The sequence below is a fragment of the Bidens hawaiensis genome, unplaced genomic scaffold, assembly GCF_021521415.1.
Source record: "Bidens hawaiensis isolate Kalapana, Puna unplaced genomic scaffold, B.hawaiensis_p1.1 tig00419509_1, whole genome shotgun sequence".
Classification (NCBI taxonomy): Eukaryota; Viridiplantae; Streptophyta; class Magnoliopsida; order Asterales; family Asteraceae; genus Bidens; species Bidens hawaiensis.
The window spans coordinates 207,262-224,858 of record NW_027504884.1 but is presented as its reverse complement, the minus strand read 5'-3'; the positions used below and the strand labels follow the sequence as shown (position 1 = coordinate 224,858).

At 41.8% G+C, this 17,597-nt stretch overlaps 1 pseudogene across 1 annotated transcript; it reads left to right on the top strand.

Annotated features, from left to right (window-relative positions):
• Window positions 1-385: 385 nt before the first annotated feature.
• On the top strand, window positions 386-11,809 carry LOC143609162 (ABC transporter B family member 25, mitochondrial-like; annotated as a pseudogene). Its single transcript, XR_013149377.1, has 20 exons — window positions 386-816; window positions 7,164-7,379; window positions 7,643-7,828; window positions 8,337-8,398; window positions 8,480-8,523; window positions 8,619-8,721; window positions 8,852-8,959; window positions 9,208-9,291; window positions 9,401-9,461; window positions 9,536-9,675; window positions 9,779-9,895; window positions 9,988-10,073; window positions 10,170-10,258; window positions 10,338-10,393; window positions 10,521-10,601; window positions 10,690-10,755; window positions 10,857-10,949; window positions 11,050-11,114; window positions 11,235-11,370; window positions 11,463-11,809. The product of XR_013149377.1 is annotated as an ABC transporter B family member 25, mitochondrial-like (transcript).
• Window positions 11,810-17,597: the final 5,788 nt, after the last annotated feature.

Sequence of the window (17,597 nt, the reverse complement as noted above, 5' to 3'; positions counted from 1 at the left end):
TGCTACGATTATATGATTATAAAAATTGGCCCAAATTGTCGAAGCCGAACCATTTTGTCTACCTTACCTAGCTTAGTTTAGTTTCTTCAAAATTGTCAGAATCCGTAATGACCTGTCAAAATAAACCGTAAACATCTCTCGAACAAAGTAGGGATGAAATCGGTATCAAAAATCCCAATTTAAAAATCGCAAATTCTTGGTACGGTACCGAAATTTTCGTTTCGACGATGAAAATACTCAACAAGATACATATATGAATCATCGGTGATAGTCATAAAGATTCAGATTCCTGAATCTACTTAACTTTGAGGTTCCATACATTAATCAGACACATCAAAAAGGATTTAAACCCACCAACAAAAAACAAACCCTGAATCCTGCCGCCACAAACTCAACTTGTTCACTACGTTACTTCAAACTCAATTAGGGCTTTGCAACTACGTGTTCGAATCCTAGTCAACGACTTTCCAATGTTAAATTAAACCCAGCATGCAATCAACTATGGCCACAAGGTGCGTTAGGGCTACTAAACTCATCTTCCGTACCACAACAACCACTAATAACAAGATGCTGATGAGTTCGAGCTACAACACCTGTAGTAATAATAATATTATTATTGTTGCTCGTTCGGTCCAACCTCGAGCTACTAGTTTCATCAGTGGCTCGCATAGTTTGACTAATCGTGTTTTCACCGGACAACAATTGGCCGTCCGCCGGCGTAATTCGTGGACCGGTTCGACGAGTTCGGGTCGGTTTTTACGGAATTTGAATGCCTTTGTTTCGGATTTTTCTTCTACTCCCCAGCAGCAAAAACCTGTAAGAGTTTGTAATGTTTATTAGACAAGTATATTATATGAAAGTGTGTATGTATAAGAGATGCTAAGTATTTGAATTTGAATGTGTGAAAAAAGTTATATATATGCTTGTGTGCCTAAGTTATATGCTTTTATAGTTGTAACCACAAAGCTTGATTTCTTAACACTAAATTGTTGCTTGAAACAAAAAAAATTAACTTAAAATTGTTTAATTTTTCTTACTGGATTACCTTTTTAAAACTTCTACTTTTACTACTAGGCTTGAGCTTGGCTCGTTTTAACTTACGAGAGCTCGAGCTCGTCTTGTTTCAAGCTCATCTTTTAAAGGTCGGGCTTTATTAATTAATTAATTAATTTATGCATGTCTTTTTTATTATTTTTTTAATATATTTTGAGAAAAACCTTAAACGAGCCAAAGTTCGGCTCAAGCTCGGTTGTGGAAGGTGAAATTAGTATATAGAAGTTCAACAGAGGTAAAGCTTAAAAAATACACAAGACTTATTAAGGCTTGACGGGTCTAAACGAGCTTCTTATACAAGGCTCGAGCTCTGGTTCGATAACTAAGAAAACTTTGTTTGAGACTCGGGCTTGCTTGAGCTCGAAAACGCTTGGCTAGTGTCAAAACATGGAATGAATCTGACCTGATCCATGACGATGTTTCCACGGATGTCGAGATGAACGAACCACGTCTTGATCTTCTTCTTCGGTTGCTTGAGATCTGCAATGGCCTTTTGGGGGTGTGGAGGTGACTGCTAAGAAATCTCAAGGATCTCTTGTTTACAGACACAAAAATGGTTATGGTGGTGGCTCTTATTGAGCATGACCCCTTAATAAGGAGGTGGAGACCTCGTTATATAGAGAGCCTCATGGCCAACATCATGGTACCCTAATGGGCCTAGCCCAGTTAGGGTTACCTCCACAAAAACCCCCTCAGCCCAATAACATTGTATTAGTCCATATAATAAAATAAGCCAAACATAATAAATTTAGGGTCGTAAAACCGGGTTTAGTACCATACCCCTACAAGCCCCCCAAGTCCAGTGTTGCTCCTAGGCGTGCAAGCGTTTAGGTGGAGCGCTGGACTTTATAAGGTGTGTTAGGACATGAGGCGGTTTTTTCCCTTTTCTTCGGCCTTGTCTTTATTGTATTTGAGTTTTGGGAGGTTTTCTCCATGATGGTTATATGTTGTGGTCCTTATGATAATGATGGTGCACTAGCATGAATAAGATATAGCACGCATCATAACAATAGTGGCGCGGGGCCTGATAAAAGATAGAGTGCGCGTCTCGATAATAATGTAATGTAACTTGCGCGCGAGGCAGCTTACGAGCTATAAAAATAATAAAGCTTGCGCGCGAGGCGACTTACGAGCTATAAAAATAATGAAGCATGCGCGAGTTGCGGCTTATGAGCCACAAAAATAATGAAGCATGCGCGAGTTGCGGCCTACAAGCTGTAAAAATAATAAAGCTTGCGCGCGAGGCGACTTACGAGCTATAAAAATAATTAAGCTTGCGCGCGAGGCGACTTACGAGCTATAATATGATGATAATGACTGGCCCACAAGGGCCTCTTCTGCGCAGGATGACTATCCCGGCTTGTCTTCAAAATAATAATGGAGGCACAAACGGCCAGATAATAATAATAATAATGTCATAGGTGCTTGTGCGACTCGTAGCCGAACCTGCAAAAACATATCAACTAAAAGTGGATGTATTGCATGGTTCCCCTCCTCGGGCAATATATGAGGTGTGCCCAACCTACGTTGGCGCGTGGCCGTTTGGGTTTATGAGGATTCCCAACCTTTAAGTTTGGCGCTATAGCCGTATGGGTTTGTAAGGATTCCCCACCTATAATTAGGACGTCTTCCATAGGCGAATTATGAGGTGAGCCCAACCTAGTATTTGGTGCATAGCTGTGTGTTTTGGGGAATTTGTAACCAAGCATGTGCTATTGTTAGCGTTCTGGGATTTGGCTACCAGTATTCCACGTCTCTGACACGAGCATCTTTCCTGATTGAGGGAGGTTTCCTTGTCATACTTGTAGTAACCCGAGGGTGGTAGAATGTCAATATCTAAACCCTTACTTTGTTATCATAATTAATATAATGGCAAAAGTTTAGGGGCCCTTTTGGGATTTTGAAAATTAATTCCTTTTTGTTGGAAAACCTGTAACATTCACGTGCCGTGTCGTTTTTATCCACTGACTTGCATCAGTGACCTGCGAATGTTCATAGGTGACCCGCGGCGTTCATAATGATCCGCGGTGATCGGTGTTCGCCTAACAGAGTGTTTGTCTGCGGTGCGCGCATGCATGACAGAGAGTTGAGCGCGCATGCATGGCGAAGGATTGAGCGCGCATGCATGGCGGGAGTTGAGCGCGCGTGCGTGGCGGAGGATTGAGCGCGCATGCATGGCGCAGGTTTGAGCGCGCATGCATGCCGGGAGTTGAGCGCGCGTGCGTGGCGCAAGATTGAGCGCGCATGCATGGCGGGAGTTGAGCGCGCGTGCGTGGCGCAGGATTGAGCGCGCATGCATGGCGGTGTGTTGCTTAGCGATGCGCATGCACGGTGGCGATCAACTGTTGAGGTGGTGTGGTATTTATAGTATTAGGATTTCCAATGATTGGGCTCAGACCCAATTATGGCCTTTTTTGGCCTCCTCCTATTGCTTCGCGCCACGTGTACTGAGGACACCTGGTGCTTTTCATTGATTATTCTCTGACCAAAGTATTTCATCTGACCCATGTGCCATCACGTGGTGGCACATGGGCTTTGCTGAGTTGTCCACCCTTCATTGGCAGCTGTCAACACCAGCACAGTCTTTATTCCTTAAAAGATACCTTCTGGAAGGTTGTTTGATAAGTGGAGAGTGACTCATTTGTTGATTTGGATTAGACTATTGTCTCGTCTGATGAGTACAATCATGGTTGTCCTTATCCTGATTTGGATTAGACTGTTCCTCATTTGTTGTGTCGCTTACGCGCGGCCTGCGCAAGGTCTCCTTTATTTTCACGCGCAGATGTGATATGCGTGAGCATATGTGATATGCGCCATGCGCAGATGTGATATGCGTGAGCATACGTGATGCGCGAGCATATGTGATGCTCGAGCACATGTGATATGCGTGAGCATATGTGATGCGTGAGCATATGATATGCGTGAGCATACGTGATGCGTGAACATATGTGATATGCGTGAGCATATGTGATGCGTGAGCATATGATATGCGTGAGCATACGTGATGCGTGAGCATATGTGATATGCGCCACGCGCATAGGTTTTGGCTTTGTGTCTTCATGACATCCTGATTTTAAGCCTCGTCTATATTTTGTGGGTTGACCCGCCCCGCTCGATGTTAAGGCGGGTGCATACCCCCTTCAAGCCCCCCAGTCTAATGTGTCTTGTCTCGCGCGAGCGAGATAAGATAGTTATTAGACTAGTTTGCTTTTTCAATAGGGTTTATTTTTTCTTTTTCTTTTCTTGCACGCGCGTTGCGCGCAATTCCATCCTTTTGGTTAAAACGAATCGTCAATGCACGTGGTTGGTTGGTGTTTGATCGCGGTGGTGCGGTGCTCGGCGCCAGCGCGCATGTGTGATGGCGCGCTGCTGCTTCATAGCGGTGGCACTCATGCATGGTGGGATGCACCATGGCGGCCAGATGGTTATCCGCGGTGGCGTGTACGCGTGGTGGCGCAATGACCTTACGCGGTGGCGAGGTTCACTTGTCGTGGCGCGAATGAATGTCGACGGAATGTTAATCCGCGACTGTGCGCATGTTTGGTGGCGGATTATTGACCCGTGACGACGCATCGTGATCCGTGGTGACGCGCTGCTGCTTCATGGCGATGTATTGAATCGCGGTGGCGCATGCGTGATGGCGGTACATCGAACCATGGTGGCGCATACGCGATGGCGCGCGCGTGTGCTTGTTGAATATAAGGTATGCTTACACATTGAAATTTGAACAAGGTTGTAAGGAAATTATTAAGTACCTCTTAATAGTTGTCATATTTCAAGCTATTTTGCGATATTTTGAATATGCTGACACGCGCCTTGGCATTTCGTTATTCCTCTTTTGCGCGACGTTATCGTGCATTTATTATAGGGAATTATGAATGAGTTTTTTAGCCTTTACGTGTCAGTATGTGTTACTCTGCCTATATCCATTATAATCCCATGCGCGGCCCCGACCTGAAACCTCAACAACTATGTTTTGGCATGTGCTTTGCCTTAGTTGTGCTTAGGTAGGTTATGGTCCAGCTGCGCAATGCGTGGGATGGATGCTATGAGTAATTTGAGCTAAGGCTCATATTATTGGGCTAAGACCCTGACGTTTTAGAGTTAAAACTCGTCAACGCGTCTGAGCTTGAAGCTCGCGCATGTATGTTTTACTTCGTTTTATTTTTAGTTTGATGTCAATATAATGTTGTCATATTGCTCAAATTAATAAAAGGAAGTGTGAAACATGTATGCAAAAATCAAAATCAGGCTTGCACATGCATGGCGGCGGAGTCGTGACTCGCGGGCGCGCATGCATGGCGGGCGCGCTGGACTTTATGAGCTAAGGCTCATATTATTGGGCTAAGGCCCTGACGTTTTAGAGTTAAAACTCGTCAACGCGTCTGAGCTTGAAGCTCGCGCATGTATGTTTTACTTCGTTTTATTTTTAGTTTGATGTCAATATAATGTTGTCATATTGCTCAAATTAATAAAAGGAAGTGTGAAACATGTATGCAAAAATCAAAATCAGGCTTGCACATGCATGGCGGCGGAGTCGTGACTCGCGGGCGTGCATGCATGGTGGCGAAGCTTGATCCTTGGTAGCGCGCATGCACGGCGGCGGAGTGGTGACTCGCGGGCGCGCATGCATGGCGGAGAGTTGCGTGGGCATGCATGGCGGCGAGTCTTTTGCGCAAAACCCACATGGTGGTTTCCGCGGTGGTTTTCACGGGCGCTCACGCATGTCGGCGGAATGGTGACCCGCTGGCGAGCATGCATGGTGGCAGTCTTCTGCGCAAAACCCACATGGTGGCGGTCTTTTGCGCAAAACCCACATGGTGGTTTCCGCGGAGTGAGAATTCGCGGGCGCGCGTGCATGGCGGCGGAAGTCTCCGTAATCTAGACTGTAATTTTAAACCTAAAATCCAGGTCTGTAATCCAGATCTAGATCTGTAAATCAGATCTAGATAGATCTAAAGCTCGGAGCGGAGAGAATTTAAAACCATCACAGATCCGGAGGCTTGATCATCCGAATCAGGTAGTTTCTTTTTTGGATCTACAAATCCTTTTCAGCTTCATTTTTGCACAGATCTGGAAGCCTCTTTTAGATCTATGGATCTTTTTGAGCTTTAATAGAACAAGTCTTGAAGCCTCTTTCTGTAAACTTCCAGATCTGGGTTTTTCTTGGGAGAGATCTGAGAACCGAGACGAAAATCGAAGGGTAGTTCGTTGCCGTCCCACGGATGGCGCCAATGTAGAAACATGGAATGAATCTGACCTGATCCATGACGATGTTTCCACGGATGTCGAGATGAACGAACCACGTCTTGATCTTCTTCTCCGGTTGCTTGAGATCTGCAATGGCCTTTTGGGGGTGTGGAGGTGACTGCTAAGAAATCTCAAGGATCTCTTGTTTACAGACACGAAAATGGTTATGGTGGTGGCTCTTATTGAGCATGACCCCTTAATAAGGAGGTGGAGACCTCCTTATATAGAGAGCCTCATGGCCACCATCATGGTACCCTAATGGGCCTAGCCCAGTTAGGGTTACCTCCACAAAAACCCCCTCAGCCCAATAACATTGTATTAGTCCATATAATAAAATAAGCCAAACATAATAAATTTAGGGTCGTAAAACCGGGTTTAGTACCATACCCCTACAGCTAGTTTTGAACTTTGTATCGATCCGATCTTGAGTAGCTCACGAGCTGCTCGGCATTTGCACCCCTATGTGCAGGTAATGTGTAGGTAATATAACATATGCATTGCGCAGCTTATGTATAGGATGTGTACACATGAGTACATGACTTGCACATATATAGGTTTTATAAATAAATGAAAATTTTTCATATATTTTTTTTAATTTCAATATAGATGGACAAGCATTGCATTTCGACCAATCTTTTATTTAATAAAAGATTTTACGATTGGAAAATTAAAAGATTTATTTTATGAGTTTGATCTCGCAAGAAACTGTTTTGCGTATAGGTTACAAAAAAGATTTGTATGGTTTATATTGATTTTGAGCTCCCTTTTGAATAGCCTGACTATAAAATTGTTAAGGCAAGTGTGTACTATGTGTTAATAATGGCATTTCTGATGCGTGTTTATATAACTGTAATTACCAGGGTTCTGTGACGAATGGGTTTCCTTCATTACCAACATCAAGTGGGGCACAAGACACAAAGAATAATAAAAAAGATGAAAAGAAGCTTGTTACAAAAGCGGAGGAGATTAGTAACACAAAGATTCTTAGTACACTGGCAAAATATCTGTGGATGAAAGATAATATTGAGTTTAGATTGCGTGTACTCACTGCATTGGGTTTCTTGGTTGGAGCCAAGGTGAGTAACTGAGCCCATTTAGCAAATCAGGTTATATTTCATTGCTAGCGGGTCAATCTCGACCCATACTTCTGAAAACCTGGATGTTTTGGGTCCTATTTTATCTTTTAAGTTTTTAACATGTCAAATGGGGTCAACCCAATCCAGCCCGATTTGACCCATCACAAAAAGCTACAAACTTTGACCCGTTACACAGCTCACATTTTGCCAACTGTATTGGTTCTTTATGGCCTAAAGACACTACTTATTTTTTGTGAAACCAGGTACTGAATGTTCAGGTTCCATTCTTGTTCAAGCTAACGATTGATTGGTTAACAACAGCAACAGGAACCCTAGTTCGTTAGCTGAGTTTGCAGCCGCTAATCCAACGGCTCTAGCTGTTTTTGTGAGCCCTGCAGCTGTGTTGGTTGGTTATGGTATTGCGCGGTCAGGGGCTTCTGCTTTCAACGGTACTTCATTATGAAGTAATTGCTTGTGCTTGTCTTTATATTTTTATACCCAAAAATCAAATTTTGATAATAAATAAAAAATAAACTTAAATTGTGTCGGGTTGGTAGGTGATCGCCATCTAGTAAACATGCTAATTGAATTGGGTGGCTTGTAAAAAAATGGGTTAAACAGGTCATAAACGGGTTAGTTGCTCGACATGTTTAGCTAATCCGGTTGGCGGGTTGACTTGTTTAACTAAACGAGTTAAACAAGTCCAAACACGACCCATTTAATTTAACAGTTCAACCTGAACACGACCTGTTTTTCAAATGGGTTTGACACGCCTACCCAAAATCTGGTTATTCGTGTCGTGTTGGAAACTGCTACGCCTAGAAGTTGTAGACAAAGTACCTTTATTGCCCCTCGAATTTGTAGACAAAGTACCTTTATTACCCCTAGAATTTGTAGACGAAGTACCTTTATTGCCCTCAATTTCACTCTTATTCTTGTTCATATGTCTTGTTGCAGAGTTAAGAACTGCAGTGTTTTCGAAGGTCGCGTTGCGGACTATTAGATCGGTTTCAAGGAAGGTAAATATCATACTGACCCCCCCCCCCCCCCACCCACACACTTACCTATGTAGAAATAATTATATTCTCGGTGTATTACAGGTGTTTGCACATTTGCATGAGCTTGATCTAAGATACCATCTAAGGTGTGTTTAAACACGACCAAGTCAAATAGTGTTGCTTAAGCTAAACTCATATTATGCGATTATAGAATGCTAATAATCAACCTTTCTATTTGCAGTCGAGAAACAGGGGCTTTAAACAGAATTATTGATCGTGGTAGCCGAGCTATCAATTTTATTCTTGGAGCCATGGTGTTTAATGTTGTACCCACAGTATTAGAGGTGATCTTTTTTGTTCTCTTTTATTATACTCATCGTATTAAATGTTGTACCTACATATTATTCATGTTATATTCCAATTTTGTTATTCAAATAATTGGTTGCTTATGTTTTATTCATCTTGTGTTTTCAGATTTCTTTGGTAGCAAGTATTCTGGCATACAAATTTGGACCAAAGTTTGCATGGATTACTTCTTTGTCGTTTGTTGCATATGTTGCCTTCACATTAACCATAACACAAGTATGCAATAATCTAATTATTAATGCTCAAAACATCCTGTTATTTTTCATGAAATAACTCACTTATTTTTTTCATTGTATAATTTATTAAAACCAGACATCTGATTATTTGAATTTTATAACTTAAAATAGTAGAACCACATCAAAACTATATTCTCTACTGCCTGTTTACTCTTTGCTGATTATATGAGCTTAATTATTCGATATCACATAATTACTTATTTTAAGTTTCCAATTTTACTTTTTTAGTGGAGGACTAAATTCAGGAAGGTAATGAATAAAGCTGATAACGATGCAAGCACTAGGGCAATCGATTCACTTATAAATTATGAGGTACGGGAGTTTCGGATTGATATTACTTGTTGGTGCAATTATAATATGCAACACCATTATACCTTTTGTATTTTTAACCTTTAACCGAACTAATAATATTTTTGGTCAGACTGTGAAGTATTTTAACAACGAGCATTATGAAGCCGAGGAGTATGATAAATATTTACAGAGTGAGTAGTTTCTCTCGTTATACACGGTCATGATATGTAGGATATCATTATTTTAAATTTAAATTGTATTTCAGGGTATGAAGATGCTGCATTGAAGACACAACGAAGTCTTGCATTTTTAAACTTTGGTCAAAGTCTAGTATTCAGTATAGCTCTTTCATCGGCTATGGTATTGGCTTCAAATGGCATATTGAAAGGTCAAATGACTGTTGGTGTCTGGTATACCTTTTTTATAGTCTCATTATTACAACCTGTATTCCTCAAAATCACAATTTATTAATAAAAAAATTGTATATCTTATGTTTGAAAACACACAGGTTATGATAAATGGACTTCTGTTCCAATTGTCTCTTCCTCTCAACTTTCTTGGAAGCGTTTATCGTGAAACCGTTCAGAGTCTTGTTGACATGAAATCCATGTTTCAATTGCTTGAGGTAGAACTCGGTTCTTTCTTGCATGTTTGTGATTTTTAGATCTTAATAAATACTTTTTTTAGATTAAATATTCAACCTTTTTATTTATACAGGAAAGAGCAGAAGTTGGAGATGCAGACGATGCAAAGCCTCTAAAGTTAGGCGGAGGAAGTATAGAATTTGAAAATGTTAATTTCAGGCAAGTATTTATAATTGTGTGCAGATACATAACATACAGTATAATGGTTTTGTGGATTTAGTTGCTGATGCGCAGTTTGTTTTCATGTGTTTTTAGTTATTTGCCAGAAAGGAAGATTCTTGATGGAATATCGTTTGTGGTGCCATCTGGCAAAAGTGTAGCGATTGTTGGAACTAGTGGCAGTGGTAATAATACTCCTCTTCTGGTCAGTTATATGAATTACGATGCATATACAATGATTAATACGTTTTAATTTATGTGCAGGTAAATCAACCATTCTTAGAAAGATATTCAGATTCTTCGACACTAATTCTGGCACGGTAACTCATTCTTCAACGTTTTCTTTTTCTTTTTTATTTTTTTTGTTCATGTTTTGTGTGATTTTCTAGTTGGATATATATATAGACCATGCTCATAATTTATAATTGTAACGTTTTTACATGACAGGTGAGAGTAGATGGTCAGGATATAAGAAAAGTTACACTCGAAAGCCTTAGAAAATATACTGGTGTGGTCCCACAAGATACGGTATTATTATTATTTATTTATTTTACTTATTATTGATTTTCACATTTTGGGCTATTTATATATAATTCATACAACCTTTGCTTAACAGGTATTATTCAATGATACAATATTTCATAACATTCACTATGGTCGTCTTTCAGCCTCACCTGAAGAGGTTAATGTCACATTTCTTTGTAAAATGCTGTCAATAATATAAAAATAATAATAAAATAAAGAAGGTGATTTCTTATTGTCTAACTGATTTACTACAAACAGGTGTACGATGCTGCTCGGAAAGCAGCAATTCATGATACTATAATGAACTTCCCACAACAATATTCTACTCTCGTAGGGGAACGTGGCCTTAAGGTAGGTTCGGTTTGGTTGTTATATAGTTAAAGAATCTCTAGATTTTTCAGAATATACATTAAAAAAATTAGTATAAATTTTCTTATGTTGAATCATGCAGCTTAGTGGCGGTGAGAAACAAAGAGTTGCACTCGCTCGCACATTTTTGAAAGCTCCTCCTATTTTGTAAGTTCCTTTTTTTATGCATTTTAATAAAGTAAAATAATTAAACCTCGTTTGTCATTTTTTAATTTTAAAAAATTCGTAATTATGTGAATATAAAATGGTGTTTGGTTTTTATTTAAGGTTGTGTGATGAAGCAACAAGTGCACTTGATAGCACAACTGAAGCAGAGATTCTGACTGCATTGAGGTCACTTGCCAATAACCGAACAGCCGTTTTTGTTGCTCATAGACTTACAACTGCAATGCAGTGTGACGAGGCAAGCCCATTTTTTTTTCAAAATATTCTCTTTTTTTTTCTTTTCAGTTACATGTTAATATTTTGGTAAAAACAATATTTTCGATGTTTCAGATTATTGTTTTGGAGAAAGGACGCGTGGTCGAACAAGGTCCTCATGAAGTTTTATTGTCGAAAGGTGGTCGATATGCACAACTGTGGTCACAGCAAAATAATACAGTTGATGATCTTGATGCAGCCATCAAATTAGAAGCCTGAAATAAATCCTTCTATATAATATATTAGTCATTGCTTGTGTTATTCATATTCGGGTTGGGTTAGTGGATATCGATTACGATTTGTTTGTATAGTCAAGGATATTCAATCCTGATTTTCGTGTGATATAACATTCTATGTTTCAACGATAACCCTTACCGTAATTTCTTGCAACTGTCTTGGGGAACACCAAACTGGTTGTGTTTTCCGTTTCACGGTCTGGCATTGACGATTTATTTTTCCAAAATCGTCAGCTTGTATTTAATACTTTTAGGCCTAACTGGAGCTGTCAAAACCGAACTGTTTGGATCTTAAACCGAACGAACCAACGAACTTGTAATGGCTAAATGAACCAAATATGATGAGCCAACTTGCTTTGAGCCCAGATCCTGAGCCCAACTTGGTTTAAGTGTCTAACAATTCATAACTATTTGGTAGAATTACAATTTAATATGTTATGTGCCTAAACCCATGCACTTCATGCACAAGGAACATGTGAAGCCCATGAAGCCTTGATCTCACGTTCTATTTTATTATATTTATTTGAATTGCTTTTTGTTTGTCATGTATTTCCTGTACGTTATTTTCCAGTTAGTTAGGAAGTAGTTTTGAATTATTCTTGTTTGTTTCCCTTTAAAAGGCTTTGCCTTCATTTTAATATATATGCAGAAAATTATTCCATACTCTCTCTCTCTAAGCTCATCTACCTTCTTTCTTATTTTCTTGGTTATTAAACCAAATCTGTTCTACCCACATCATAATATTTAATCAGCTAGATAATATATAATACATGTCTGCTAGTTTGGGTAAAAATGGCTTTAAAAGTCAGTTAATCATGTCTGCTATTCTATTCATTCATGTATTTTAAAATGACATTTCACATACAATCTATTTTTTTTAAATTACATTTTATTAACAACTAGTATTTACACCCAGTGTAAAGTTGGGAGGAAAAAAAAAGAACTCGAAAACACAAAGAGATAGGGACTTGTAGCTCTCTCCAATGTGTACCAATATTATTTACCTTAAAAGAAGCTGGTAACAACTTTCTCGACTAAAACTTGTATACAAACTCTAAAATGGTCTAAACTTTGCAAAACATATAATGTGGCATGACCGTTCAGTTATTTCATGCTTGTGATACGGATTTGCTAAATTAGTAAAAATACCAACTCATTTGTAATTAATTTATCAAATACATACACGCTATACATGTCCGTAATACTTAAAGCTTGTAAAGCCACATAACCGTGGGAACCTTGTAAAACCTGCACATATTAATCATTAGCTAAATTTAAGTCAAACATAGAAATAAAAACAGTGCAGAAAAGTATGTTCAACATCATATGAAACCATAACATGTAAAAAAAGCCACACAAACACCATCACTGTAATTTAAGAGATCCAAATTCCAAAATGATTGGAATTTTCTCATAAACTCCATAAAAAAATTCCTCCTCATTTATTATTGGATATACATAATTTACAGTAAGCAAGTCTAAACCAAAACTTGAAAACCATACATATTGGCCTTTCCTTTTTCCTGATATTAATTAAGCATGAAAGAATTGAACTTCATGATAAAAATCATTAATCGAATCAGCTTAATTTAGGCATATGTAGTTAGAAGCTCAACCTTGGCTTCTTCTAGTCCACTCTTTCCTCTAGAGATGCCAAGGTTTAAGCACGTCACTGACTTTGATGATGTTAAGATAGTGGTCACAACCTCTCAGATCATACAATTGTAGTTGCTTGCTTCCAAGCACCATTGTAACCGCACCAAGAGTCAGTCATCATTGCCCAAAACCCAACAGGTGCTAAACCTCCAATCAAAGATGTTTAAAGAAAGGGCAAACACACATAAAATACCAAACAAACATCACAGACAGTAACTTATAAGGCATCGTGCATTAAGCATTCCACATTTAGGGCTAATCGCATCAGTTCAGATAGAAAGCAACCACATCAGTTCTAGGGTTTCCACGGCCACTTAGGTTTAGATGGAACAACACATTGATAAGAAAACATAAGGGAACACCGCCGCTATAAACCACCGTCCAAATAGAAACCAACCAACCACCTAGGGTTTCCAGATGGTGGTTGAAGACGATGGCAATGGTGGTTGTTCAATGAAGAAACGTGGATCGACTCACTTGCAGACGATCTACTTTCCTCGGGTTGTGATTATGCTATTTCACCGATGGTTCTCTGGGATCTGATGGATCTGGGTTCTTCCACCTACAAAATGAACAGCACCGTAAACTTACCCCTCAGAAAGGGACAGAGGGGTCCTCTTTGGGGGTAACCCTCCGGTGTGAGAATAAGTATTTGTGGGAGAAGATAATAATATGAGAGTAAGGAAAAATGGAGTGTATTGCTTAATAGCTGAATACTCTGTTATTGTGTGTAATTGGATGTTCTTGGATGCAATTTTATCATCTCTCCTTGTGGAGTTGATGTGGTATTTATAGTGCTAGGGTTCCAATGATTGGGCTCAGACCCAATTAGGGCTTTGTTGGCCTCTTCCAGTTGCTTTGCGCCACGTGTCCTTTGGGACACCTGGTGCTTTTTCATTGGTTATAATCACGTGGTAGCACATGGGTTTTGCTGAGTTGTCCACCTTTCATTGGCAGCTGTCAACATCAGCATATTCTTATTCCTTAAAAAGATACCTTCTGGAAGGTTGTCTGACGTGCACAATCAAGGTTGCCCTAATCCTGATTTGGATAGGGACGAGGTTGATTATGTGCATGTGTGATACGCGCCTATCCTGAGGATGCGCGAGGTCTTCTCTTTATTCTCACGCGCAGATGTTTCATGCGCAGATGTGATATGCACGAGCATGTGATATGCGCCACGCGCGGATGCGCCACGCGCATATGTGATATGCGTGAGCATATGTGATGCGTGAGCATATGTGATGCCTGAGCATCTGTGGTGCCTGAGCATATGATGCCTGAGCATGTGATGCATGAGCATATGTGATGCCTGAGCATCTGTGGTGCCTGAGCATCTGTGGTGCCTGAGCATATGATGCCTGAGCATGTGATGCATGAGCATATGTGATACGCGTGAGCATATGTGATATGCGCCATGCGCGTAGGTTTTGGCTTTGTGCCTTCATAATGTCTTGATTTCAAGCCTCTTGTCCATATCTTGTGGGTTGACCCGCCTCGCTCGGTGTTGAGGCGGGTACATACCTCTTCAAGCCCCTCCAGTCTAATGTGTGTCTTGTCTCGCGCGAGCGAGGCAAGATAGATATTAGACTTAACAGTTTGCTCTTTTAGTAGGGGTTTGTCTTTTTCTTCTTATTACTCATCTTTGCGCGAAATTCTATCCTTTTGGTTGAAAACGAATCGTCCCTGTACGTGGTTGGTTGTTGCTGACGTGCGTCAGTGATGGAGACGTGTCAGGCCTTTCGTGTGCTCGAGGTGCTACAGTTGCCTTTCGTGTCCCCTCACATAGTGTCAGGGACACGTGTCGCGCTCGCGTTGGTCCGTTCGTGCGAGTGGTGGCGCGTGAATTCTGGCAGCAGCTGTAGAGTTTCTTTTCGTGTCCCCTCACACAGTGTCAGGGACACGTGTCGCGCTCGCGTTGGCTTACACCTGCGAGTGGGGGCGCGTGAAGTCCGATCAGCACCAATATTTCTCTCTCATGGGCCTATAAAAGCCAGCCCTTAGAGTTTTTATTCTTCATCTTCTTTGCTGTTTTATTCAAAGCTTTCATTTCTTTCCTTGTATTCCGATTACCTTTGTTCTGCTTCCAGATATCTGTTCTTCAGAAGCATCCTTTGTTCGTTGTCACAGTTGTATGTCTGATAGCTCAGACAACACAATCTCCCCCATCCATTGCCGTGTGAAATCGTTAGTGATGTCTACATTGAAGAAGACCGGCAAAGGAAAAGAGGGCTGCTGAGGCCTCATCGGAGGAGGTAGGGAGGACCAAGGCCGTGAAGAGGTGGGATGAGATCCCCTGCAAACTTAGGCAGTCCGATTTTGACAGCCTTATCACCTCTCAGGGTTTTCTCCCTGAGTTTGGCTGCATGTTGCCTGGGGCCGGGCAAACGGAGGCGGACCCGCCCACCGGCTATATATCCCTTTACTGCCATTTTTTCACCCACTGCAACCTTCGTCTCCCGATGACAAGGTTTGTGGGTGCGGTGCTCAGGTTTTATGGGATTCATATATCCCAAGTCCATCCGTTTGGACTCGTGCGCATGACTCACTTTGAGTTCATGTGCAAATCTCAGCGCGAGGAGCCCACCCCTCGTCGCTTTCAATTTTTTTATAAGCCCAAGATCCAAGATTCTTGGTTCTCATTTATTCCTCGCAGTCAGAAGGTCAAGTGCTGCACTGTTTCATTCAAGAGCCTTCATGACTGGTCTGAGAGGTTTTTTTATATCAGGGCTGGTGTGATCCCCATCCGCATGACCATGCGCGCGATCTCTTCTGCGCCTGCGGATGTGGGTGTCTTCAAGAACCCAACTGGCGCCTGGGTGAAAAAGTTGACTGCCGAACCATCCCCCGCCAAGAAAATTTGCGAGGAGGCGCTGGTGGGGGTTGGTATGAGCAGGAGGTGGGCTGACAGCGCGACCGAGCCCGTTATCCAAGTTGACGGCTTGTGTAAGTTAATCTCATTGCATTACTTCTACGCGAATACTTATCTTTTTGCTGATATCATTTGACTTGTTTTGTGCAGTCAGCAAGGAGTATGTCCACGCCGCCTATGATGAGCATATGGAGGGTGCCTCCGTCGCGCTGGGCGCTGGGGAGGTTGGCTTCCCCGATCGCTTCGATGACATGTTCATCCCTGTTGATCTGGGATTTCTCTTTGACAGCGATGCGCCTGGTAAGCCTTTGTACTTATGCATTTTGCCTTTATAATACCAAATTTGGCTAACACTTCTTTTGCACGTATTGTAGACGCGCTTGAAAACTACGAGCTGGAGCTCGCGGAAGAGGAGGAGGAGGAGGAGGCGCCCCAACTTAAGCGTAAAGCTAAGGGGAAAACTGGCGCAGGGGCCAGTAAGAAACAGAAGAAAGATGTTGCCCCTGTTGCTCAGGATCCTCCTACTCAGGCGAGGGGATTTGAGAAAACCCAGGAATTTCCCCCCAAGTTTTCCTTATCTTCCCTGCCTCAAAAAGTAGGCAGACCTCCTGTCCACACAAGGTATGGTGCTACTACCTCCTCCCTTCGCGCGGTGGAAAAGGGAAGCGGCGTTGCGCCTTCGACAGGTATACTTTGCTTATCCTTTGCTTATCTTTCATGGTTCTATGAGCGCGATTCTGATAGAATTACTAATGAATCTTTGCTCACTCAAATGTTTGTAGAGCCGGCGACCTTGGTGGATCAACCTCAAGCGCAACAAGATGCCGAGGCTGCGCCGGAGGTCGCTTCGAAGTCCCCTGTTTTACCCTCGAAAAAGGGTAGAATGGACTTCATGGCGATGTTTGCCTCGCGAACGGAGTTGCGCCAAGGTACATATTGTGCTTTTATTTTCTGACTTTTTTCTTTTAGATCAAGTCATGAACCATTTCTTTTTGTTGATTTTTTCATAGGAGTCTTAGCTGGCGTACAAGCTGCTGGCGGCACTCCTGGCGCCGGTGCCAGCGCCGTTGGCTCTGCTCCTGCTCCTGCAGGCGATGAATCTCCCCTCATCGGGATTACTAAGGAGGAGGAGGCCGTTTTACGCGCCGATCTGGCGGCGTCGCGACCTCCCTCACCTCCTCCTGCGCACAGCCCTCCTCGCGAGACTGATTTTGATTCTAGGTCGCAGGAGAAAAGGCCTGTTTCTGAGGAGGATGAGGAAGTTCAAGCTGAAGGCTCCGACAGCGGCCGCGCCAGCCCTGCAGCGCCACGAGGTTTCGCGGCGCCGTCTTCTCGTGGGCCTGCCGCTGACTTTTCTGCTTCGTCCCCGCAGGTATAAGTTCGTTTTTGCTCCGCTGCGCGGACTTTCATATTAGTGTTTTGATGACTTAGATCATTACTTTGTGT